The following is a 26,812-nucleotide window of genomic DNA, read 5'->3' as shown; positions in this document are numbered from 1 at the left end:
TCCCTCGTATATTACTGCCATAGTCTCCACATTTTTCGTACATTCCATTACTTTCTTCTTGGTGATGATTCTTGTTCGTTTTGCGAATTCTTCTATCATGGAGATGAAGACAAGCTTTGTTGTTGGCGTAGCGTATTATTTTTTATATATTTTCTGCAGCATTACTGATAGGGAAGCATAAGTACCTGTCGATGTTACTGGGGGTTTTAAGTTTACTAAACAATTTTTGCAACTTTCCTTCTGCAATTATGAAGGAAGAATGTAGGAAAATGTGGTTTCTTGATTGTCTTTGATAGCGTTATGTATCTCAAGGAATTCAGGATTTCAGATTTTATAACAGGAAAAAACGATTAAGTTGCAGTGTCATGATGTGAGCGGTAATGTACGAGATGATTCTTTCTACCTTTTTTACGATAAAGCTGGAAGGACATGGAATTAGTATATATATATGAAAACGCCTCAAAAAATAATTTTCATGTTTACAGTTCGCGTTAGAAAATGAGGTGTTGATGGTTCAAGTTGACTGGGAGCTATGACTAATACATCATCGACATATCTCGTTAAACTTACGTTTTAAGGAATAATGTTGAAGCATTCAGTTTAGGTTAGCACAGTATTAAGTGGCGAGACTATAGCTGATCTCTGTATTATGCAACTTCATGCTTAAGACAGTTGAAGTTTATATATAATTCGACTAATTCAGCGAAATCTTGCGCCATTAAGGTAATTCAGGGCCGTGAATACGGAAACTATGGCTGGCCAGGTTCATATTGAAATGATAGTTTCTTTGGGGTGAGATATTAGATCCCCTAAATGTTTAATTCTTTTCCTTGTTTTTGAGGATGAATCTTCTCTCGAAGAATCTGTAGCTCTGTAGCTTCCTGCAGTTCTGCGTTCACTGGAAGGTGCAGCTGCTCGAAACTCACAGAAGATATCCAGAAATACTTCAGTTGCACTTATGTGGAGAATCTACTAAGCAGGTGTTCGCATAACGCAGGTAAAACTCACTACTACCGCAGGGATTTCCTTGATTATTCAGTCGACCTCGCTGTGAATCTCCACGTCAGCTTGGTGAGAGTGGCAGTAACCCAGGACACACGCTCGTAACAGTGCTGTTTTCCTGCATCATTTAGTAGGTGGCAAAATCTCCACGTTACCTGACTTCTAGCAAGGGGAGTTAAACAGGTACCCCAAGCTCCTATGCGGGCTGTCTTACTACATTATTAAGTAGCTCAGTGAACCTCTACGCCACTCGACTGTAACTTGAGGCAGTAACCAGTGTCACAGGCTCGTCCTTGGGCGATTTACGAGTGTATCATTACTTAATGGAACACCACTCACACCACCGAGTCTGGTTTCCGTTGTTGCTGTCATGGCCTGAATATCAAATGGTATACAATACCGACAGGTTGGTAGATAAGACACATAGGCAACATTTAGGCATCTTTATTCCGAAATGTTTCGCCTACACAGTAGGCGTCTTCAGTCGAGTACAGAAAGTAGGCAGGAGCAGTAGAGATGTGAAGACGATGTAATCAGTCCAACACCCTTGAAGTCGTAGATTTGAGGCTGTCAGTCCCTCAGACTTTGGAACAGAACTTCTCCAGGCTGAGGGACTGACAACCTCAAATCTATGACTTCAAGGGTGATGGACTGATTACATCGTCTTCACATTTCTACTGCTCCTGCCTACTTTCTGTACTCGACTGAAGAAGCCTACTGTGTAGGCGAAACGTTTCGGGATAAAGTTGCCTAAATGTTGCCTGTGTCTCATCTACCAACCTGTCATGGCCTACCATATGACCAACGGCTAGCCGAACTGTTTCACCTTCACCGTTTTGCCACGATTCCGTCATAATTCCTGCGCCACTGAGCAGGCCATCTTACGACATATCAGTGTCAATAAAGTTTTTCCTAATGAATAAAACGAGCACTGAATAGGATTAAACTGGCAGTGTTACTTCCTTGGCGATTCACTCCGTCACTATTTAACAGCGGATACCTCAAAGCAAGACAGCACTGTAATAGTGTATTCTACAGAATGTGCATAAATTATTTTTCCAATATACAAAAGATGAGAAAATTGCTAAAATCATAAAAATGAAGGTTCAATTCACAACCAGTCAGCACTCAAACTTCTGAGTCTGGCAATAAGTCAGTGGTTGCTGTACTGTAACTCAGTATTCAGCAAGTGGCTTAAAGTATAGTATTTACATCTGTTATGTAATTGTCCAGACATTACAGCAATAACACTCAGGCACTCCCATCAATGTATTGTTCAACCCGTCCTTCAAGTTACTCACAGTATTTTCGTCCATGATCGTACTTAACATTTACATCTAAAGCAAAATCAACCCTTTTCTATCTTCCCAATTATGAAAATATCCAATTCGTTTCCATTGTTTCAAGATCTGTTTCTTTTGTTCGATATTTTCAGCACGTTATTTATATCCTCTTTATTTGCACCTGTCTTCCACTTGTGTATGCTAGCATTCTCAAGTGAACTCTATTTTTACTTAACAAATATATACGGATTTCAGTTGATATTTACAGTCGTGTCTGTGGCTTTTAACCTTTGTCCATCTTAAAATTTAAACAAAGGCCTGAATGGCAAGGATAAAGTAGGACCTGTGGGCGTGGTGAACAAAGTTTAATACAGCAAGGTTGGAGGACAATAAAGGCTGTGCAGGAAACACAATCAATACCTCCTTCAGTACAGAAGACGTGTGCGCGCGCATTCTTATTCAACCGGATTTATAAGGTTCAAGTTTCACCTCCTTTATGCAGAGCAGTCGGTCCATGTGATTCATCCCTCCCCCCCCTTTCCCTTGATTAGCGTGCGAAGGATCAAACTTCCACGACTCTACGCTGACAGACCCATATGGTTTAAAAATTATTATTATTATTATTATTATTAAAAATAATGATGTGGTTGATAACGACACTGCGTAGAGTTGAACACCCTCGCGCTGTGAGAAAGGTATTTGTGTCCTCACAACTTAGGTCAGTAGCCTGCAGGAACTCAGCAAGTCTCCTTCCCTGGCCCCGTCTCACGGACTGATTTTGTCGCAGTTACTGTAATAATTTCTGGCGAAAAGTACAAAAAGAAATTGCACAACTTATTTTTTTTTTTTTTTTGAGGGAGAGGAGGAGGATAATTGTTTTGGTGGTTCTTAGCAAAGATCGTCGCCCTTTTTTCCTCCACCCTCTGCTCTACCTAAACTAGTAGTGTCACTCATTACCATTCACTTTCCTACCTCTTCCCCTTCCATGCCAAACTTATGCTCACGAAATCTAAATCGTAGATTTGTTCACGTCAAGGCTTGGCTCAGTAATTTTCCTGCATTTAGTTCAGCTGAAAGTCATTTATAAAATTATATTCCACACGTTACAACAGTCCTTCCATTTACAGTCAGGTTTACCACAAATTATGTGCTAAAACCTGTGTTGGACTGACATTATTATGTTACAACACAGGGTGATCACCTGTAGCGCAGAGAAGACATTTATGGGAAACCAGCTCATGACGTCAGGCAGTCGCCGCCACAATATTGGATCCTGTGCGTCACGAAGATTTTTTTTTTTTTCCTCCACACGGTGAGGGCCTGGGTTCGATTCCCAGCCAGAGTAGAAACATTGGACGTGTTTCTTTCCACCTGTTGTCTATGTTCCCCATCAGTAAAATGGGTACCTGGGTGTTAGTCGACTGGTGTGGGTCGCATCCCGGGACACTGACCTAAGGAGGCCTGGTCACAGACCGGGCCGCGGGGGCGTTGACCCCCGGAACTCTCTCCAGGTAAACTCCAGGTACCAGCGTCACTAGGCTACGGCACAGTGATTGATCAGATGTCATTACACCAATACTCGCCCATTCTTCAATATTTTTTTTAATCCGTTCATTATAGCCTTGTTCCTAATGAAATAGGCATGGCATGAAGGCACACATGGTGGTACTTAATAATATTAAAAAACTCAGGCCTTAAACATCGCTCTTGCATTTCAACAATAAATGCTAATTATTATTGATATTAATTTTATTATTACTAATAACTAAAAATTTTTTTGTTCAGTTTGTATACCGAACCTTCAGGGCGCGCATAACGGATATAAAACACCTCAATTATTGGGAGCGCTTGAAGTTCCTGAACCTGTACTCCCTGGAACGCAGGCGGGAGAGATACATGATTATATATACCTGGAAAATCCTAGAGGGACTAGTACGGAACTTGCACACGAAAATCACTACGAAAGCAAAAGACTCGGCAGTCGATGCAACATCCCCCCAATGAAAAGCAGGAGTGTCACTAGCACGTTAAGAGAGAACACAATAAGTGGCAGGGGCCCAAGACTGCTCAACTGCCTCCCAGCATATATAAGGGGGGTTACCAATAGACCCCTGTCTGTCTTCAAGCAGGCACTGGACAAGCACCTAAAGTCGGTTCCTGACCAGCCGGGCTGTGGCTCGTACGTTGGATTGCGTGCAGCCAGCAGTAACAGCCTGGTTGATCAGGCCCTGATCCACCATGAGGCCTGGTCACAGACCGGGCCGCGGGGGCGTTGACCCCCGGAACACTCTCCAAGTAAACTCCAGGTAAACATAACATTTTGATTGAGCTTTGTCGCGTGTAATTCTTAAAACTTCACATATCAACAGACACAGAACAAACAGAAGCAGCTAGGTGACGAAACACTATATGAAGGAAGATCCAGAGGAGATATGTTCACTACGTTGAAGATGTTCATTGGCATTAACAGTGTGGAGCAGTAAGAAAAGGCTACTTGTGATGATGGGGACGGGGAAGGGGATTAAAAAGGGACAACAGATGCAAGCTACGTATCTAGATATATCATACTAACCAAAGAAAGGAAGAAAGCTGCGGTGTAAGGGTAACAGTGGGGTGAAGCAGGCCAAAGTATGAAGTAGGGGAGTGACACCACACTCAGCTTTAAAAGAAGGTATGATAGATAGTTGGGTGCAATGATACACCAGAGCGGCTCATCAATATTGCAGATGAGTGACACTGGCAAGTAGCGTCACTGATACAAACTTGTTAGTAAAATTTAAAATATTTTAAATATACATGCGCAAATAAAACTGAGTGTATGTCCTGCTTCTCTTGATCAATCGACTTATTATAATTATCTTACGTTCTTTGCTCGGTCTATTAGAAGTTGTACCTATTTATGCTCAACTGTTCGTAGGACACCAAGGTGTTGCCCATGTGTCTAATGTACCTATCGGTATAGTATATCATTTACACTCGAGGCCACTTCATTAGGTACACCTTTCTGTTATTGGGTAGCCCCTTCCCTTTGCCCCCCAAACAGCCTGAATTCTTCATGGTATGGATTCAACTAGGTCTGTGTTGACGTGAGTAGCATCATGCAGTTGCTGCAGATTTGTCGGCTGCACATTCATTATGCGAATCTCCCGTCCACCACATCCCAACGGTTTACAACAAATTATGACCCTACCATCTGAGTGCCACGGCAGAGAAATCGCGATTCATTTGATCAAGTCACGTTTCTCCAATTTTCAGATGTCCAGCTTTTGTGAGTCTGTGCCCAGTTTCTTGTTCCTAGCTGACAGGAGTGGAACCCATCCACTTTAGGGTTTGATATGTTGTGTGTTCAGAGATGCTGTCTTGAATACCACTGTTGTAACACAAGGTTATTTGAGTTACAATCGCCTTCCTGTCAGCTTGAACCAGTCTGGGTATTCTGTCAGTAGTGGCCTGGTGGCTAACGCTCTCGCTTCACACGGCGAGGGCCTGGGTTCGATTCCCAGCCAGAGTAGAAATATTGGACGTGTTTCTTTCCACCTGTTGTCTATGTTCCCCATCAGTAAAATGGGTATCTGGGTGTTAGTCGACTGGTGTGGGTCGCATCCTGGGACACTGACCTAATGTGCCCGAAATGCTCAGCATAACAAGGGACTTTCTATACAGTAGTGTGTCATTGATGTCAGCTAGGCCTGTATACCTTGTACATGTAATAAATAAAAGATATTATTATTATTATAAGGGTCCCTTCTTTCTGTGACGTCACGAGACCCACACATGTGAGCCGTCAGCTACAGGCCTCCCTCTCACTTCAACGCTAGGCATATAGCAGACTGAATAGGGGAAGCCTGGGCTCCCCTCAAAACTCTTAATTATACGCCTCCAAGACATCCAAGTGTGTATTTCTTACTCCAGTATCTCCTGACGAACCCCCAAGACAATTCTCCTTTGACCTTAATCATTATCAGAGTGTTTTTCCCCCCACATAACTGCTGTTCACTAAATGTTTTGTGCTTTTCACACCAGTCTCTGTAAAGTCTGTCGATGGTTATGCATGAAAATTACATTAGAAAAGCAATTTATGAGGTATTCAAACCATCCCGTCTGGCACCAGCAATGATTCCAGGGCCAAAGTCACTTAGATCACATTTCTTCCCCAGTCTGAAATTCGGTCTGAAGAGTAACTGAACCTCTTAACCATGTCTGCACGCTGTTAGTCATAGAGGTGCTGCCACGTGATAATAAAGTGGACACTGAGTGTATGTTACTTTGGATATTCCTTTGACGAATTCCGAGATTCATTCTACTCGTTTGGTGCTTGCCTGATCAACCAGGCTGTTGCTGCTGGTAGCCTACTGCCCCACATATCCATCACAGCCTGGTTGATCTGGCACCTGGTGAAGATACTTGTCCAGTGTCCTCTTGAAGACTTGTCACCTGTCCCAGCAGTGTTTTGATATCCTTACTTAGGTGTATCAAACTTGTACATGAAAAATTTACTTGTTTAGTCTACTTGCTGCCCTCGAGGGAGGTACCTTGATACCAATGAATGGTTCTTGATCAAAGAAAGTAGACCTGACCTTCCCTTGGAGCGAACCTGATTGCCTTATATTCTCCAGGCTCTGTATGACCCTCTATGGGTTTAGCGTTTTTCCCTAATAAATAATTCTTCTTGGTTACTCCAACCAGTGATTACCGACTTCTTTTCTATATCTAAACATTAATTTGAAATCCCTGTTTTTTAGCTCTGTCCTTTGTTAAAAGTTTTAAAACACTGTAGAGCCTTGATGATGCCCTTCCTTTCAATGATGTACTTAGTGAGGTCACTACTCAGTCTTCGCCTTCCTTCCACTGACGCACTTTTGAAGATATTCAAACTTACTTTTTTTATTAACTAACAGTTACAATAAACAGGATTGTACTCGTGGAGTTTCGTCTTTAATGCTTGTGTAGCTACAGGAACCAAGCTATGTTGGTAGTGTTCAGTCTTCAGCGTAGCTGCAATTGTGGTGTTCAGTGTTTAGTAGTTGGTTTACATAATTTAAGTTTGCAGTTGTAGCACATGCCACCTCTCCTCTGCTACTGTGTGTGTGTGTGTCATTTCATGTTTTACCATAGTAAGTCTGGAGCACAAATTCTCAATAAGAGTCACAGACTGCTGTTAATTTTCCTCAGTTTTATTATTAGTTTTCGAATACATGGTAAAGAATAGGTGTTAATGTAAGAGTTTGAGTTGTAGATTCGCCGGATGTGTAGGCCTGGGGAGGGATGCGAGACGGACAGATTCGCTCCGTCAACAGTTCATGGGAAGAATTTGTCAGTTTTATCAAAGCTGGGCCGCCGAGTGATGAGAAGTGAATTTTAGAGCAGCAGCATCCCATCAAAAGATGAGTTTGAAGTGATCCAGCTTGCCGGCCGGTTGCAACAAATGTCTAGGGCTGTTTTGATAGATGTATTTAAAAAAAAATAATGTTTTACTTGACACCCTGTTTTTCTTTGGATCTAAAACACAGTGTAATGTTGAAGAGTTGCATTTTTGAAAATCGCGATTCTGTTTATTTTAGTGATTAATAAAAAGGTTTGTGGCATCCAAGCGGCGGCGTGGGTCGTCAATACGAGTGCGGGCCACTCGCGCGTCAGCCGCCGACACGCGAGGAGTGTCTGTGTTTGTGTCCAGCCCTTTGTGTTTTGTCTTCAGTGCCCGAGTCTTGTTATCCTTTGGCGCACCCACAAACGAGATAGTGATGGCCATCTGCCCCCTTGTGAGAGGCGGTGAGGAAAGTGATGCCCCAGTGGAGTGCGTGTAGTGTAGAGTACCGGGCAGTGCGGGTGTTTACACTGGTGGGGACGGCACCAGCTAGCTAACCGCCTCACACACCCCTCAACCACTGGCTGCCTGACAACCCACCCGCCCTCCCGCCCACACACACTGCATCCTACACTATACTCTCACCCTCCCTATACCTCACTGCAACGAGGAAAGTGTGTACGCAAACCGTGTAGTCATTGCGCTGCCAATCACGCAGTTAATTACCCTCATCCTCAGCCAATTGGAACACTGCGGTGTCCGAGGAAATCTGTTTTGTAGTTTACGGGAAAGACGAGAGTGCATAGAGGCCTTTTTTAAGTGGCTATGTTAATTGTGAGGATTTGGGTGTGTTCAAAGTTATTTTAATGGAGAGAAGTCTGGGGTGAATGTCATCCGCCCAGCAAAGTGAGGACCACAGACGTTAAGACTTGTCACCGGCTACTCGAGACTCGTGAAGGTCTTCCTGCAGTGTACACAGCCAACAACGCCTCAAATCTTCTAGTCACAATTGAAGGTGAATATTCTAACCACTGTCAGTTTTCAGTGTTACGTTGTGATAGCGTAACTTTTTCATATATGCAATATATTGAATATTTTTTTGTGTTCAGCACACAATTGTAAAATATTGTGTTTATATTAGTGTGGTCAAATTCATCATCCAGTTAAGGTGGTTAGTCATTGTGATGTTAGCCGGTATTGACTCGTTCACAGATGTGTTAATGGTGTTCCAATGTGACATCACGCAGAGCATGGAACTTCCTGCCCATTCAGATACCTCTCCGCAAACCTAATTTCGGTTGGACTTGGCCAGTCATACCGCAACTTTGTCAGAACAGTTTAGAGGCAGGGAAAACCTCATTCCCATAGGATACATATTAAGGTTTCCTTGTGATACGCAAAGTCTTCCTTTTTAGTCACTAAATTTGATGACCATTATTATGATACTCACGGAGAAACAATGTAACAGCATAGAAATATAGACTTGGTTATAAAACATTATTAAACAAAATGAACATTTAACTTAAGATTCTTTAACCTACGTATCTTCATTTTACTACAGTAACTTTCTTAAAGGGGCTAGCTTTTTTTACAAAACTATGAAGGATTTGTTGCACCTAGCTAAATAACATAAAGTTTTAAAAGGTAATACTTAGCAGTGATACCTGGCTATGGTAACAGATGCAGATGAAGCCGATATTGCCATGGAGTAACAATGTGAGCTGACATGTACTGTCTTTATGGTTGTATTTTCAGTGAAGACGAGTGACACTGGCAAGTATACTACACTCGACGCTTGGTACAAGCTATAAATCTAGTATACTTTTAGCCTAATTGATTATTTTTCTACTCTTGTGGGCAACCAAACTTCAGGGTGTGTACTGTTGGTTAAGACGGCTTACCACAAAGTGATGTGTTGGGTGCCTCCCCGCTGCATTGATTTCTCAAGATCCATACCACCTGCTTAGGTAAAAAATAAATAGTTCCTCATAATCACTGCACATTATTGGAAGTCAAGTGTTGTCCTTGGGAGGCATATTACAGGAAGTTAGAGGTCGCTTCTACTACTACTAAAGATGTTCGTGGAAGATTTGTTTTGGGTTGAAGACGACTCAAGGTACAGATAAAAAAAAAAATTATGTAAGGTTCGGAGGCCAGAGATTTTTTCATTTGGAATATATGAAAAGGAAATCAGTGAACGTTGGATTGAACACTTTAACTTACCGTGATGTAACTCGGTGCATTATAAAGATTACCTACTACGACTAACGATAAGGACTTAAAACCAACCATAGTGACTGAAAATTCACCCTTCACCATAGAAGACAGTGTCTTAAGACAGCATGCATTCAAGTAAAAAAAAAAAAAAAAAAAAAGATAATGGAATCATACAGATGTACTGTAATCTAACTGTATAAATATTTCGCCCACTATGTAGGGGTAAGATCTGCCAGAAAGAAATCTTACTAACACTGTGGACTCGCAGAAATACCTGGTTGTTTCTGGAAATCCTCCAAATGCCCTAAAGTAATCTTTCAGACTTTGTACATTATCTGGACTTGCAGTGTGTATTGCCCAGTGAGTTAGTGCTTAATGCATTAGGCTCACAACCCAGAGTTCTTGATTATGGAGCTGAGGAAGATGTACGGACAAATCCACTCGCACTTTTTGCCAGTGTTCATTCTGTGGGATTTGGGTCTTGAAATAAGTTGAGGTTGGATAACAGTTCTAAGTCTGGAAACTTCCGTAACGAGAGAGAGAGAGAGTAGTAGTAGTAGTAGTAGTAGTAGTAGTAGTAGTAGTATTGAGGTAAAGGGGGAAGAGGTAGCGGAAACGTGAAGATAGTGGCAACCTACTGACAGGTGAGAAAGGTAAGATATTCCCACGAGATGAGTTTTCCTGATAACACGTTCTGGGGCTCATGGATCGTTTTCTTCGAAAGTCTGCCGATTTAGAGGTATAAGCAAAAGTATTTTTACTAGATGAAAGCTACCTTTACAAGTCTTGCATATTTTTAGTCAAAGTTTAACACATTAATGGCATTACATGCTCAACTTTAAGTGTAGTAATTTACAGACAGCAATAAAAAGATTTGGAGTTTGTAGGGTAAAATTAAAGCATTCTTGAGTATGGGCTTCAGTATCAGCGCTGTAAGGTATACATAGGGTATATATCAGTGCACACCACGCATAAACAAGCGGAGGTTTATACAGAGAAAGATCGCAGTCAGCAGGATTCGAAACTCGTGTGGTGAGTGGTATAGCTCCCCAAGTGACGCTTTAAACTGCTCACCCACAGATGTTGAGTGGACTAAAGCGTCACTTGGAAAGCAATATCATTCCCCACACGTGGTTTCGAATCCTGCTGACTGTGACCTTTCTCTGTATAGAGTATATACGTTCACTGAAAAATCTGAAATGTGTGGATTATTTAGTTACTGTATCATTTGTATTTTGTTATAAGAGTAAGATATGTCAGACAGCAGTTAATCACTGATAGGACAGTTGATCGCTCTATAATGAGGCAGGTGAGGCAACTACCTAGCACCTGCCTCCTCACTTCTTGATAATGAGGAAGGTATGGCAGCTACCCATGACCTGCTACCTCACTTCTCGATAATGAGGCAGCTACCCAGCACCTGCTGCCTCACTCCTTGGTAATAAGGCAGCTACCCAACGCCTGCTGCCTCATCCACTTATCATGCAAACTTGCCACGGAAGTCTCCATGGATGCACGATGAAGGCTTTAACTTAGAAGAATTAGATACATGTGCAGCACCAGAGTATCTTATTTAAAGACTCTAAAGCTTTTTTTCAATTCAGTATAGAGATGATATACGAAGACAGTAGAGGATGAGGTAGTCGGTCCCGCAGGTTGTAGGCTGAGAGACTGATTATCTCATCTTCCACAGTCTACCGGGAGGTTATTCTGGGGGTCAACGCCCCCGCAGCCCGGTCCACGACCAGGCCTCCCGGTGGATCAGGGCCTGAACAACCAGGCTGTTACTGCTGGCCGCACGCAGTCCTCTGTAATTTTGCAAGACTGAGGGATTGGTTTCCTTATCTGCTACTGTCTTCGTATATCATCTCTGTACTGAATTGAAATAGTAGTTGATTAGCGACACGTCTTTAAATAAAAATATGCAGGTGTTGCACATATATTCATTTTGTCGGTCTTGTGTACCACATTATTGTAATAACTTGAGATGAATCTTGAAGCTTTAACTTATGATGCATCATAAAGCTTTAACTTATGGTGCATCATAAAGGCACAGGCTTAGGATGCGCCATAAAGGCACTAAGGTGTAGTGCAAGTAATAATTTACTCACTGGCAAGTAAGTCAGAGGAAGGTTTCTGGGGAGTGGCCAAAAGGTCCAGTCTGCTGGTTGTAATACAAGACTCGCGTCAGGAGAAATTGAAGGACCTAGAAAGGTTTAGTGACGCTCTGGGAAGTGAAGATCGGCCAGACACGAGAAAAGAGCGTGAGAAAGGGATCATGGTTTAGGTCACCCGTGGTCACTAAGGTAACAGTAGTGAGGGAATCAGAGGGTCACAGTACTCCAGGTCACACCAGTTAGTGATCCAGAGCTTACCGAACACGATCTGAACACCGAGAACTGTATATATCAGTGTATATACTGACAGTTATCTTTAAGACTATAGGTTACCTGTACGCTAATATCAAGAATACTTTAATCCCTAAAATAGCATTTAAAATATAAATATGCATATATTCATAGCAAGTGTTAAACCCATAGGAAACAAAGCTTTTGGGAAATAGGAAACAAATCAGGTTTGATCAAAAAAAGGAAGAATAGGTTTAATTATTTTCATGAACTCTTCATCAGCAAGGTATACCTACCTTAAAGGCACTTAATGACTCGTGCAGTCGACATAGCATAAACTTTACAATAGCAGTGAGAGTGGAGAGAGGAGACAGTCGTTATAACCAACTTGTAGCAAAATTCGTTGTAGTGTGATGAAACTGAGGTTACCCAGCCCGAGGTTACCCAGCCCGAGGTTACCCAGCCCGAGGTTACCCAGCCCGAGGTTACACTGCCCGAGGTTACCCAGCCCGAGGTTACCCAGCCCGAGGTTACCCAGCCCGAGGTTACCCAGCCCGAGGTTACCCAGCCCGAGGTTACCCAGCCCGAGGTTACCCAGCCCGAGGTTACCCAGCCCGAGGTTACACTGCCCGAGGTTACCCAGCCCGAGGTTACCCAGCCCGAGGTTACCCAGCCCGAGGTTACACTGCCCGAGGTTACCCAGCCCGAGGTTACCCAGCCCGAGGTTACCCAGCCCGAGGTTACACTGCCCGAGGTTACCCAGCCCGAGGTTACCCAGCCCGAGGTTACCCAGCCCGAGGTTACCCAGCCCGAGGTTACACTGCCCGAGGTTACCCAGCCCGAGGTTACCCAGCCCGAGGTTACCCAGCCCGAGGTTACCCAGCCCGAGGTTACACTGCCCGAGGTTACCCAGCCCGAGGTTACCCAGCCCGAGGTTACACTGCCCGAGGTTACCCAGCCCGAGGTTACCCAGCCCGAGGTTACCCAGCCCGAGGTTACACTGCCCGAGGTTACCCAGCCCGAGGTTACCCAGCCCGAGGTTACCCAGCCCGAGGTTACCCAGCCCGAGGTTACACTGCCCGAGGTTACCCAGCCCGAGGTTACCCAGCCCGAGGTTACCCAGCCCGAGGTTACCCAGCCCGAGGTTACACTGCCCGAGGTTACCCAGCCCGAGGTTACCCAGCCCGAGGTTACACTGCCCGAGGTTACCCAGCCCGAGGTTACCCAGCCCGAGGTTACCCAGCCCGAGGTTACACTGCCCGAGGTTACCCAGCCCGAGGTTACCCAGCCCGAGGTTACCCAGCCCGAGGTTACCCAGCCCGAGGTTACCCAGCCCGAGGTTACCCAGCCCGAGGTTACCCAGCCCGAGGTTACACTGCCCGAGGTTACCCAGCCCGAGGTTACACTGCCCGAGGTTACCCAGCCCGAGGTTACACTGCCCGAGGTTACCCAGCCCGAGGTTACACTGCCCGAGGTTACCCAGCCCGAGGTTACCCAGCCCGAGGTTACCCAGCCCGAGGTTACCCAGCCCGAGGTTACACTGCCCGAGGTTACCCAGCCCGAGGTTACCCAGCCCGAGGTTACACTGCCCGAGGTTACCCAGCCCGAGGTTACCCAGCCCGAGGTTACCCAGCCCGAGGTTACACTGCCCGAGGTTACCCAGCCCGAGGTTACCCAGCCCGAGGTTACCCAGCCCGAGGTTACCCAGCCCGAGGTTACCCAGCCCGAGGTTACCCAGCCCGAGGTTACCCAGCCCGAGGTTACACTGCCCGAGGTTACCCAGCCCGAGGTTACACTGCCCGAGGTTACCCAGCCCGAGGTTACACTGCCCGAGGTTGCACTGCCCGAGGTTGCGCTGCCCGAGGTTACACTGCCCGAGGTTGCGCTGCCCGAGGTTGCACTGCCCGAGGTTGCGCTGCCCGAGGTTACACTGCCCGAGGTTGCGCTGCCCGAGGTTGCACTGCCCGAGGTTGCGCTGCCCGAGGTTACACTGCCCGAGGTTACACTGCCCGAGGTTGCATTGCCCGAGGTTACACTGCCCGAGGTTGCACTGCCCGAGGTTGCACTGCCCGAGGTTTCGCTGCCCGAGGTTGCGCTGCCCGAGGTTACACTGCCCGAGGTTGCGCAGCCCTAGGTTGCACTGCACGAGGTTGCACTGCTCGAGGTTACACTGCCCGAGGTTACACTGGCCGAGGTTGCGCTGCCCTAGGTTGCACTGCCCGAGGTTGCGCTGCCCGAGGTTGCACTGCCCGAGGTTGCACTGCCCGAGGTTGCACTGCCCGAGGTTGCACTGCCCGAGGTTACACTGCCCGAGGTTGCACTGCCCGAGGTTGCACTGCCCGAGGTTGCACTGCCCGAGGTTGCACTGCCCGAGGTCGCACTGCCCGAGGTTGCACTGCCCGAGGTTACACTGCCCGAGGTTACACTGCCCGAGGTTGCACTGCCCGAGGTTGCACTGCCCGAGGTTACACTGCCCGAGGTTGCACTGCCCGAGGTTGCACTGCCCGAGGTCGCACTGCCCGAGGTCGCACTGCCCGAGGTCGCACTGCCCGAGGTCACACTGCCCGAGGTTACACTGCCCGAGGTTACACTGCCCGAGGTTGCACTGCCCGAGGTTGCACTGCCCGAGGTTGCACTGCCCGAGGTTACACTGCCCGAGGTTGCACTGCCCGAGGTTGCACTGCCCGAGGTTACACTGCCCGAGGTTGCACTGCCCGAGGTTGCACTGCCCGAGGTTACACTGCCCGAGGTTGCACTGCCCGAGGTTTCACTGCCCGAGGTTGCACTGCCCGAGGTTACACTGCCCGAGGTTGCACTGCCCGAGGTTGCACTGCCCGAGGTTACACTGCCCGAGGTTGCACTGCCCGAGGTTACACTGCCCGAGGTTGCACTGCCCGAGGTTACACTGCCCGAGGTTACACTGCCCGAGGTTGCACTGCCCGAGGTTGCACTGCCCGAGGTTACACTGCCCGAGGTTGCACTGCCCGAGGTTGCACTGCCCGAGGTTGCACTGCCCGAGGTTACACTGCCCGAGGTTTCATAGATTTGGTAAACATCTAGAAAAGATTTTCTCAAAACTTTTTTTTGTTTGAAGAAGTATATTTCATATTTTGACGAATAAAATATTCTAATGAGCATTATTAAACTTTGGAAAAAAATGTAATTATAATAACATTTTAGGTTGAGCAATCTTGGTGAAGTGGTGACATACCTGGTTACGTGGGCGAGGCCGCCAGAGTGCTGCCACACCTATATTTATACAGCTCCTCCTTGCCCATACAAACAACCATAGTGTTTCTAAGTATTTAAACAGTGACTTGTTACCGCCTGAAAGAGTGTACCTTCCCGTTTATGTAATGTGCTTATTAGAAGTCACCTACGAGATAGAAAACTGTGTGTGTGTGTACTCGCCTATATGTGGTTGCAGGGGTCGATTCACAGCTCATGGCCCCACTTCACTAGTTGCTACAAAGTTACTCCCCTCTCCAAGAGCCTTATCATATTTCTTCTTAAAGCTAGGTAAAGCTAGCAAGGTTTACCTATTCGGCACGACTATATATATATATATATATATATATATATATATATATATATATATATATATATATATATATATATATATATAATACATGTGCAATAAGATCACATTAAACAGGTAATATCACAATATGCAGAATAACCACTGTGAAAAAATAGTGAAATTCCTAGCGCTTTCGTGACTTAACCATTATCAAGGAACTAGTTCCTTGATAATGTGTGTATGTGTATATATATATATATATATATATATATATATATATATATATATATATATATATATATATATGTATATATATATATATATGTCGTGCCGAATATGTAAAACTGGTCAATTAGCAAGAACTCAATTAAAATTAAGTCCTTTCTTAAATTTTCTCTTATACGTTTAAAGATATATTTTTTTCATTTATGTTAATGTAAAAATTTATAATTTTGCACCAAAAGAATCTTAGAAAACTTACCTAACCTTATTATAACAAGAGCAATTTATTTTAGTCTAACCCAACTATATATATTTTAGATTTGTTTGCAATAATTTAATACTAAACAAGCACAGTGAAATATATTTTTTTCGTTAGGTTCAGAATGATTTTGGCGAAATTATTGCATACACAAATTTTCACTTGTCCTATATGGCAAGATGAACGTTGCTATTTAAGCCAAGATCGCAAGTTCTGCCTATTCGGCACGACATATATATATATAGTCGTGCCGAATGGGTAAAAATTGCTATTTTGGCTTAAATAGCAACGCTCTTCATGCCGAATAAGGCAAGCGAAAATTTGTGTATGCAATAATTTCGCAAAAAACATTCTGCACCTAATGAGAAAAATATATTTCATTGTGTTTGTTTAATAAATCATTGTAAAATATATTTAGTTGGATTAGGCTTAATTAAATTGAGCTTGTTATAATGAGGTTAGGTAAGTTTTCTAAGGTGCTTTTGGCACAAAATTATTAATTTTTACATAAACGCAAATGAAAAAAAAATATATTTTTAAATGTATGGGAGAATTTTAGAAAGGACTTAATCTTAAATGAGTTATTGCTTTTCGACCACTTTTAGCTATTCGGCATGACATGTATATATATAAACAACACTGCGACTAGCCAAGGACTCGAACCCATGCTGCTTTGGCCTGCCTCCTGGTAGGCGTAAACTCATGACACCTTTACCCGTGGGTAAAGGCGTAATGAGTTTCCGCCTACGATGAGGCAGGCCAAAGCAGCATGGGTTCGAGTCTTGGCTAGTCGCAGTGTTGTTATTGATATCAATACCACTTGTTCGTAGGCACAATAATATATATATATGTGTGTGTATATATATATATGTATATATATATATATATATATATATATATATATATATATATATATATATATATATATATATATGATATACATATATATATGATATATATAATGTATATATGATATATATAATATATATGTATATGATATATATAATATATATATATATATGATATATATATATAATATATATATATGATATATATAATATATATATGATATATATAATATATATATGATATATATAATATATATATGATATATATAATATATATATGATATATATATATAATATATATATGATATATATAATATATATAATATATATGATATATATATAATATATATATGATATATATATATATATATATATATATATATATATATATATATATATATATATATATATATATATATATATGTCGTGCCGAATATGTAAAACTGGTCAATTAGCAAGAACTCAATTAAAATTAATTCCTTTCTGAAAATTTCTCTTATACGTTTAAAGATATATTTTTTTCATTAATGTTAATGTAAAAATTTATAATTTTGCACCAAAAGAATCTTAGAAAATTTACCTAACCTTATTATAACAAGAGTAATCTATTTTATCCTAACCCGAGTAAATATATTTTAGATTTGCTTACAATAATTTAATATTAAACATACACAGTGAAATATATTTTTTTCGTTAGGTTCTGAATGATTTTGGCGAAATTATTGCATACACAAATTTTCACTTGTCCTATATGGCAAGATGAACGTTGCTATTTAAGCCAAGATCGCAAGTTCTGCCTATTCGGCACGAGATTATATATATATATATATATATATATATATATATATATATATATATATATATATATATATATATATTGTGTGTGCGTGTGTGAAATGCAATCACAGGCAAGCAATCTTAATGCAAGACATGCCACGGGGGATGGAAGTCTTCAGCTCAAGATCTTTGACACGTCTCCGTTCATCAGGAGCTATGCATTGTTGTAAGAAAGCAACAGGTGAATTGAGGGGAAATAATACACAACCCGCACACAGGAGAGAGGAACCTACGACGCCGTTTTGGTCCGACTTAGACCATTTACAAAGTCGCATTAACAGAAAAGAGTGAAGAAGCCATTATATATAGGCAAGCTGGAAAAAGCACAAGAACATGAGAGGTAGAAGAGAAAGTAGCGGTAGTGGTAGGTAGGAAGTGGAAGTAGAAATAGTGGTAGTAGAAAGTAGGGAGAGTAGTTCAGTGGGAAAAAGGGGGGGGGGAGTGAAGGGAGGCAAAAGTAAAGGTAGTAGGAGTGGGTGGTAAGACCAAGTAGAAGTAGAAGTGGAGTCAGTCTGAGGACAAGAAAGAGGAGCACTTCAGGAGAGTTTAAGGGCCCGCAATGGGTAGGACCAAAAGCAGGGGAGGAAAACTAACAGAACACAGTAGGCCAGAGAAAGGAAAACAATGAAAGGAAAAATGAGAAAGGAGAAAAAAGGATAAGTCAAGTCACAAGTGTTCCGAAGTTTAGAACATTTGACATTGTAATAAGAAAGGAAGGTGTCTACAGAGACGAAGCCAGGACTAAGACTACAAGGAAAGTTGTGTGCAAGGGAAGCTTCAACACGACGTCGACTGTGAAACCTAGAAGTAGGGTACACAGTTTTAGTAGAGGACCAGTCAGTAGGACGACTGTGATCTGTAACATGATAGAAAAGAGCATTATTGGTGTCGGCATTCTTACCACTTCTTTTGTGTTCTTTGAGTCTGTTAGAGAGACTAGTCTCCCCAAAGTATTGGAGAAGACAAGAGCATGAAATAGAATAGACACCAGGGGCATCTATAGAGGGAGAAGAGGTACGAACTAGATTACTGCAAAGGGTGTTAGTTTGACGAAAAGTAAGTTTAATGTCTAAGGAATGGAGGGAGTTGTTGAAATTAGAAAGACTGGAAATATAGGGGAGGCAGAGAACGGGGAATTTCACAGGAGTAGAGATTTGGGAGAGAAGAAAGTCCATTTAGCATGTGATAAGGCAGAGTTTATGAAATCGGAAGGATAGCCAAGACGAGAGGACGAATAGCGAAGAGCGGAAGTTTCCGAATCCAAGAACTGATGGTCACAAATGCGGAGGGCACGGAAAGAGAGAGAAATAAGAACACTTTTCTTGACACAGGGAGCATGGTAAGAAAACTAATGAATATACATGGCACTGTGCATAGGCTTGCGATAAACGAAAAAAGAAAAGCCTGTAGCTGAGCTGTGGAGATGTACGTCAAGGAAAGGAAGCAAAGAGTTAGACTCCCGTTCAACTTTAAACTTGATGGAAGGCGCAAGATTTAGGCATTGAGAAATGATTGGGAGAAACTCGAGTCATGGGGCCAAAGAGCCAGAGAGAAGGACGCACACCAGTAGTAGGAAGAACAGTTTCGAAGTATTCCATATTAAGGTTGACAAGAAGAGGAAATAGAGGAGAGCCCATAGCAACACCGAAGGTATGGGAATAAAATTTACCTTGAAAGGAAAAGGAGTTAGTCCACACACAAGCGAATATGATCAAGAAAAGCATCAGTTTTGGTCCTACCCCTTGTGGGTCCCTAGCTCTCATGCAGTGCTCCTTTTTCTTGCCCTTAGACTGACCATACTTCTACTTAGTTCACCCCCATTCCATTACTATTGTTACTACCTTTACTTTTGCCTCCCTTCACTTCTCTTTTTTCTTTCTTTCGCCACTAAGCTGCTCTCTCTGCTACCACTATTTCTTCTGTTTCCACTACCTCTACTTCCTCCTCTTCTCTTGTTCCTGCCCTTTTTCCCGCTCGCCTATATGTACTGGCTTCCTCACTTTTTTTCTGTTAGTGACACTTAGTAAATGGTCCAAGTCGAATCGAAATGTTGCCGTAAGCTTCTCTCTTTCCTGTGTGCAGGTTATTTGTGTATTGTTCCAGTCATGGTATTGTGGCTTTTTGTTCTTTCTGAATTGAGGGGAAGTTTCCTCAGAGTAAGATACACCTGTTGCTTTCTTGCAACGTTGCATAGCTCCTAGTGATGCACGGAGACTTGTGAAAGATCGCGAGCTGAAGATTTCCATCCTTAAAAACCCCTTTGTTCTGAAATTGGTATCCTCTAAAGTATAAGAAAATGATGGGTGGGTGTTGAGGTGCGCACCACATGGAATACCAGCCCCACGCTGGAGGTGGTGGCTGCTGTGTTGTTCACACCATCAATTAATCAATCAATCAAGTTTATTCTCTATAAGGATTACAATGCGGGGTTTACAGATTTTGGTTATTGTGTGGTTTGCATGTAATAAAATACTAATTACAGAGGGGGCCACTAGGACACCTAGCATGGCTAGGCATTTCGGGCAGACTTAGATTAATTCTTAACTCTAAATTATTACAAATTATGGAGTAAGTTGGTATTATGGCTAAGTAACTTAAGTACTAGTTTGTGAGTTTAGCAATGTGAATGTTTTTGTTTTGGCACAATACATAGATTCAATATTGGAGTATCACAGGCAAACTTATGACCAGTTAGGGTGGGTCATTGGTCTAATCGGTGGGGGGGGGGGGGGACACGGACCTGCTCCGCATGGGTTAGTAGGCCTGTTGCAGTGTTCCTTCTTTCTTATGTTCTTATTATTTTAAGATTAAGATTCGTATTTCTGTGTTTATAGTCAAATGGGTGAGTGAGTGAGTGTAAGTGTGAACCACCAGGTGGTTTTTATGTAGTTAGTTGATGGGGTGTATCAGGGAGATAGAATGTTTTCTAACGGTAGTTTTGAAAGTGATGAATGTGTCTGCAGTTCTAGAGTTTTCAGGTAGGGTGTTCCAGAGTTTAGGGTCTTTGACATACATTGAATTTTTTTAAAGGTTTAGTCGAACACGGGGAATGTCGTAGAGATTTTTGTGTCTGGTGTTATGCCTGTGGGTCCTGTCACAACTATCAAGAAAGCGTTTTAGGTCAAGGTTAATAATTTGAATTTAAGGTCCTGTATATGTAGATTGCACAGTAGTAAGTGTGGATGTTCAGAACAGGGAGTAAGTTTAGATCTATGAAGAGTGGGGGGGGGGTGTTGCCAGGGATGGGATTTAGTGATTATTCTACCAACCTTTCATACTCACACGCAGAATGGAGAGAAGCAAAGAAACTCGTATAGTCAGGAGAGGTTTAGGGGGGAAAACAGGATATACAAGCATAAGGCTCTTTTGTGTATCGGTTACGTAAACGGTTTGTATGTATAAGCATTAGTAATGTTTGGCATAATTTCTGGCACGGGTTTAGTGGTTGGAGATGAGATAGTGGTTGGCAGGTGGTTGGCACACACCTGTCACCACTACCAGCGTGCCTGCTTCGCTCACCTACCTGCTTTCATTCACAAATTGAGTTGGCACCGGTTGTGTAGATGCCGCTGATGCTGGCAGAGGCTCTCGTGTTCTCCCAACACTGATACCACATTTTCTCACTTTCTCAAGTATTTTACATAACTAGCAGGTACTGAGCACAACAGACTTGTCTATTTTATTCGTAATGTAATTTTAATTTTTTTTTTAAATTTCCTTTCTGGGGTTATTTGAGTTAACCTGGGACTGATTTCGAAGGTTTTTCTATGCTCGCAATGCGGCCTGGAGCCGTCTACCTTATTGATTGCCTGTTCAACTAGGCTATTGTTGTTGGCTGTCAGCTGGCTTTCGCAGCCATCATAGCCTGTTTGATATTTTGGGAAAAAGTAATTCAGTTTCTTTTTGAAGACTTGTACTCTTATCCGTGCAGCATTTCTACCTTCCTCTGCAAGGTTGAAGTGTCTGGGACCACAAATGTTGACCTGTCACAAATGATGTACTCGACGTTTTGGGAGTAAAAATTTAAAATAAGATTTCAGTTGTGCTTTTATATAAACCAGATACAACTAACTGGAGTTTACCTGGAGTCGCTTTCGGAGGCCAACGCGGACACAGACCAGGCCTCCTGGTTGCTGGTATGATCGATCAAGCTGTCAGTGACCGTCGCCCGCAGTCCAACGTATGCATCACAACCCGGTTGATCAGGAACTGTTTTGAAGAATCTGTCGAGCTCCCTCTAGAAGACAGCAAGGGGTTAGTTGGTAATCTTCCCTATGCATGAAGGGAGGTTGTTGAGTCGTGGTCCCTTTAACAGTTACCGAGTTTTCTCTGTGTACTCATAGCTTCCATGCAAGCGACTAGTACACAGATACAGTACAATGATTTTCGTCCCTGTTTGTGAGTGGTATGAGAGAGAGAGAGAAGTTGAGCGAGTATCGTACCTCAAGGGCCAGAACTTTTCACTGTAGCAGCCACTAATTTCACTCTGTTTACTATTAATCTATGGGATCTGTTTGTTAGGAAGTAAAATATACATCTGCTCACCTTCCCAGTTATTCATTTGACATGCTCTTTGTATGTAATTACCCCTTGGTCGCACTTGTCAAAGGCGTTTGCAAGGTCAGTATACACTTCGTTTGTATTTTGCTTGTCTACAAGTGCATCCAAGACTGTCATAGTGGTCCAGCAGTTGCGAAAGGCAGGAGTGACCAGTTTTGGACTTGTTAATCTTATGTAATTTCTGTAATTTCATGTGACTAGTAATCTTGCTTCCTAAAACACTCAAGAATCTAAGCAGAAATTGAAGACCAGCTACTGAATATAGAAAACTTTACTTGAAAAATCTTTCAATCCCTATTCTAAACATCATGTTGCTTCCTGATTTGAATTTGAGACACTTAAAATGAAAGCATATAGCATATGCTGAAATAGAGAAAAATCAAAGGAGGCAGTTTGGTTGAACAGTCACAAACCAGTTATAGTAAGGCTGATGAATTCGCCATTAGCTAGCAAATAGTGAAACGACCAGACTTGGGGGCGTTGATCCCCGGAATAACCTCCAGGTAGACTCCAGGTATCTAGTAAGGAACATAACGGTGTCGAATACAAAAAGCTGACGACATCCTAATTACAAAATTACTTTCACATACACTGGATCTGAACAACTCAACAGTCATAAGTGTGTATTGAACAAATTCAACAACAAATACATCAGTATTGGTTAACTAAATCATGACTTTATTGAAATATTTTGGGAAGTTATGAGTAACATGAATTTAAACTAATATACTAGAAATGGGCTCCAGATAAGTACAGTTAACTAAATATGCAAGTTAGAAAGAGGTGAGAGAGACTGTACAGGTCTACGGCGAAGACGAAGAATCACAAAGTTTCTCAGAAATTTGAAATTCTCGGAACCGAAAATAAATATTAATTAGAGAAATGGAAAACATAAAGCTCAAACTGAATATATCATACTGAGTTCAGTCTATTGAAAAAGCTAATAATGAAACTGGAAGAAAACCAAAAAACTTTTCTCGTATACAAAATGCAGGTTAAAAACTACATTTATCATTGTGTTAAAGGAGAGGGAACTTGCACTGGTAGTAGTAGGAATACCTGGTTACCTGGAGGTTATTCCGGGGATCAACGCCCCCGCGGCCCGGCCCACGACCAGGCCTCCCGATGGATCAGGGCCTGATCAACTAGGCTGTTACTGCTGGCCGCACGCAGTCCAACGTACGAGCCACAGCCCGGCTGATCCGGCACTGACTTTAGGTAACTGTCCAGCTCTCTCTTGAAGGCAGCCAGGGGCTTATTGGCAATTTCCCTAATGCTTGATGGGAGGCTGTTGAACAGTCTTGGGCCCCGGACACTTATGGTGTTTTCCCTTAGTGTACCAATGGCGCCCCTACTTTTTATTGGGGGCATTTTGCATCGCCTGCCCAGTCTTTTACTTTTGGTGGGAGTGATTTCTGTGTGCAGATTTGGGACCATTCCTTCCAGGATTTTCCAAGTGTAGATTATGATATGTCTTTCCCTCCTGCGTTCCAATGAGTACAAGTCAAGTGTACATAGTTTAGCGAAATTCCGAAGTCACAGTGTGACTGTTCGGCGAGTCACTAAAATGTTCTAAATATTGACAATATATTTATTTAACAGTGCGCAGAGCTCGTTTCCGCCACTTCCACATCCACTTTTATTTCACCTCATTATTATCCGGAGATTAAGAAAAACCTTTACATCCCTGTGACTTTTTTATTTTTAATTTACATTTATCTTCTTTTATTCCTGTTTCTTTCATTTTTAACAGTCGGTCTATATCCGTTCTGTCAATAATGAATATCTTATGTCGTAATAATCTTTCACATGGTCCTCTGTCGTCAAATTAGTCTCTCTGATCTCTTTTCGTAAGTCAACTCTGAGACTAGTCTGGTTGCAGACCTTTGTTAAGATTCTTGTTTGATCTGTGTGTTAGTTACCAGCTGCCAGTGGCACTTTTTTTTTGTTACCTTTTATCAGAGACACTTTTCGATAGACACCAACTCTGTATGCGAGTTGGGAAAAAGGGGAGGTGATTAATATTTTTTTTTTCTACAGGAACAGAACTATGCTTTATAATGTCCTGTCTTTATCCATCTTTTTTTCATTGTACATTTTTGTAAAATTTCCAATGATTGTTGTACTTATTTAATTCATTCCATTGGTTTTATTGTATCCTTTCGACATTTTTTTCCCTCAGTTTACAACTATGGCCTCTTTGTTGTTCCTGCTGTAAGTATAAAAAAATCTTTTTAATCTCTCTTTTCTCCTTTTGATGGGCTGAACACATCTACTTCAGGCTGAGGGACTGATTACCTCAAACTCTTCATCTTTCTCCGTTCTTCTCTTTATTGGACTGAAGCCACCGGCTGACGAAACATTTCTTCAATAAAGACTCACAAATGTTACACAAGTGTCTCATTCTTCAACTTGTAGGTTTTCTAAACCATCTACATCACGTAATTGAAATTTGTTCGCATTGAACTTCATATTGTGTTGTGTGGCCCACTGGAAGACTTGGAGATTTGTATGAATGCCATCCTCAGTCGATGGCACACATGCAAATTCTAGTATCATCAGCAAATGAAGACACAGTGCTATGGGTTGCATCTCTGTGTCCGATATGAGGATGAGGAAAGGGGTGGGGACGAATACTGTAGCTTGAGGAACAAAGTTTTCACTGTAGCCGCCTCTGGCTTAATGTTTATTACTGTCTGTGTTATATTGGTTAGAAATTTAAAGATCCATCTACCCACTTCTCCCGTTATTTCTTTGTCACGTATTTTGTGTGCTGTTGCACCATGATCGCACTTGTCGAGAGCTTTCGCAAAGTCTGTGTATACTAACCTTCCTGTTTTATTTAATATCTAATGTGCAATAAGCATTTCATTATACTATATTGAACATAAACCATACCCCCGGCCGGGATTGAACCCGCGGTCATAGTCTCAAAACTCAGCCTGTCGCGTTAGCCACTAGACCAGCTAGCCACAATAAGATTCATCCAACTAGGGATATTTCTACACCTAGTTGGATGAATCTTATTGTGGCTAGCTGGTCTAGTGGCTAACGCGACGGGCTGGAGTTTTGAGACTCTATGACCGCGGGTTCAATTCCGGCCGGGGGTATGGTTTATTTGCAATCGTGTCATTACGATTTCTTGAGTCAAGTTATATTGAACATAGTTAATATAATTTTAAAAATATAGAAAAAAGTATCCGTATCGAAAATTGGGTATCGGTACTGGCAAAAATGTTGGTATCGTCTCATCACTAGATACAGATAAAACCTCTTTGTATACACACCGAGAGAGAGAGATACCTATGTATTATACAAGACACGCGATAAAAGATGCAAAATAACCTCATTCAACTCCCCAGGAGATGCACTCCTCTGTGCACATACACCGATGTGCACACCTGTATATTGTATGTTAATACCAACAGATTCTGGGAGTAAGGCACTTGTGCACCTGACTTGTCTACTACATATATTGTGTTTTCAGCTGTCTCATGTGTTCAGTGTGAAAAAACCTCCATAAAAACCTCTCCTTCCATAAATATCTTCATTATATATACATGTCTTATTCTCATTTTTTCTGGGTATATACACTGAGAGAGAGGCATCTTACACCTTTTTATTTACACCATCTTTTAATTTACACATCTTCGGGCAGTATATATTATATAGAGTGATGTACACACCTGTGTGTATATACATATGCGTGAGATACACGTGTATATATATACCGGTAAAGAGATATCAGTTTAATATATACCGAGATACCTTGTGTGTGTGTGTGTATACACCGATATATGCTCCTTTCTGTATATCTCTACATACACCTGTGTACTGCATACAGAGATGCACTTCTTTGTGTATGTTCAGTGATACACATCTTTGCGTATGTACAAATACACACACCTCTGAGTATGTACAGATACACACATCTCTATGTATGTACAGATACATCTCTGTGTATGTACAGATACATCTCTGTGTATGTACAGACACATCTCTGTGTATGTACAGACACATCTCTGTGTAAACCATACCCCCGGCCGGGATTGAACCCGCGGTCATAGAGTCTCAAAACTCCAGCCCGTCGCGTTAGCCACTAGACCAGCTAGCCACAATAAGATTCATCCAACTAGGTATATTTCTGCACCATAGGAAAGTTAGCACAGGCACCTCTGTGACCACAAATGCAAGTTTTTACAGACGAATCTCCAGCTAGCGTGGCCGTGACGAACTCTAGCTCAAGTCCCTTCACTGCCATCAACATGACTCAAGAAATCGTAATGACACGATGACCGCGGGTTCAATCCCGGCCGGGGGTATGGTTTATTTGCAATCGTGTCATTACGATTTCTTGAGACATCTCTGTGTATGTACAGATACACACCTCTGTGTATATACAGATTCACAC

At 42.4% G+C, this 26,812-nt stretch overlaps 1 protein-coding gene across 2 annotated transcripts in view; it reads left to right on the top strand.

Annotated features, from left to right (window-relative positions):
* The first annotated feature begins 7,900 nt into the window (after window positions 1-7,900).
* LOC128690304 (cyclin-dependent kinase 17-like) overlaps window positions 7,901-26,812 on the top strand; it is a 641,614-nt gene continuing 622,702 nt past the window's right edge. For both annotated transcript variants that reach the window (XM_070090483.1, XM_053778923.2), the window contains exon 1: window positions 7,901-8,605. The gene's annotated coding sequence lies outside the window, so the exon portion shown is untranslated. The remainder of the gene's footprint in view (window positions 8,606-26,812) is intronic.

Source organism: Cherax quadricarinatus, chromosome 32 (assembly GCF_038502225.1).
Source record: "Cherax quadricarinatus isolate ZL_2023a chromosome 32, ASM3850222v1, whole genome shotgun sequence".
Lineage (NCBI taxonomy): Eukaryota > Metazoa > Arthropoda > Malacostraca > Decapoda > Parastacidae > Cherax > Cherax quadricarinatus.
The sequence above is the reverse complement of the archived record's forward strand: the minus strand, read 5'-3'. Positions and strand labels throughout refer to the sequence as shown.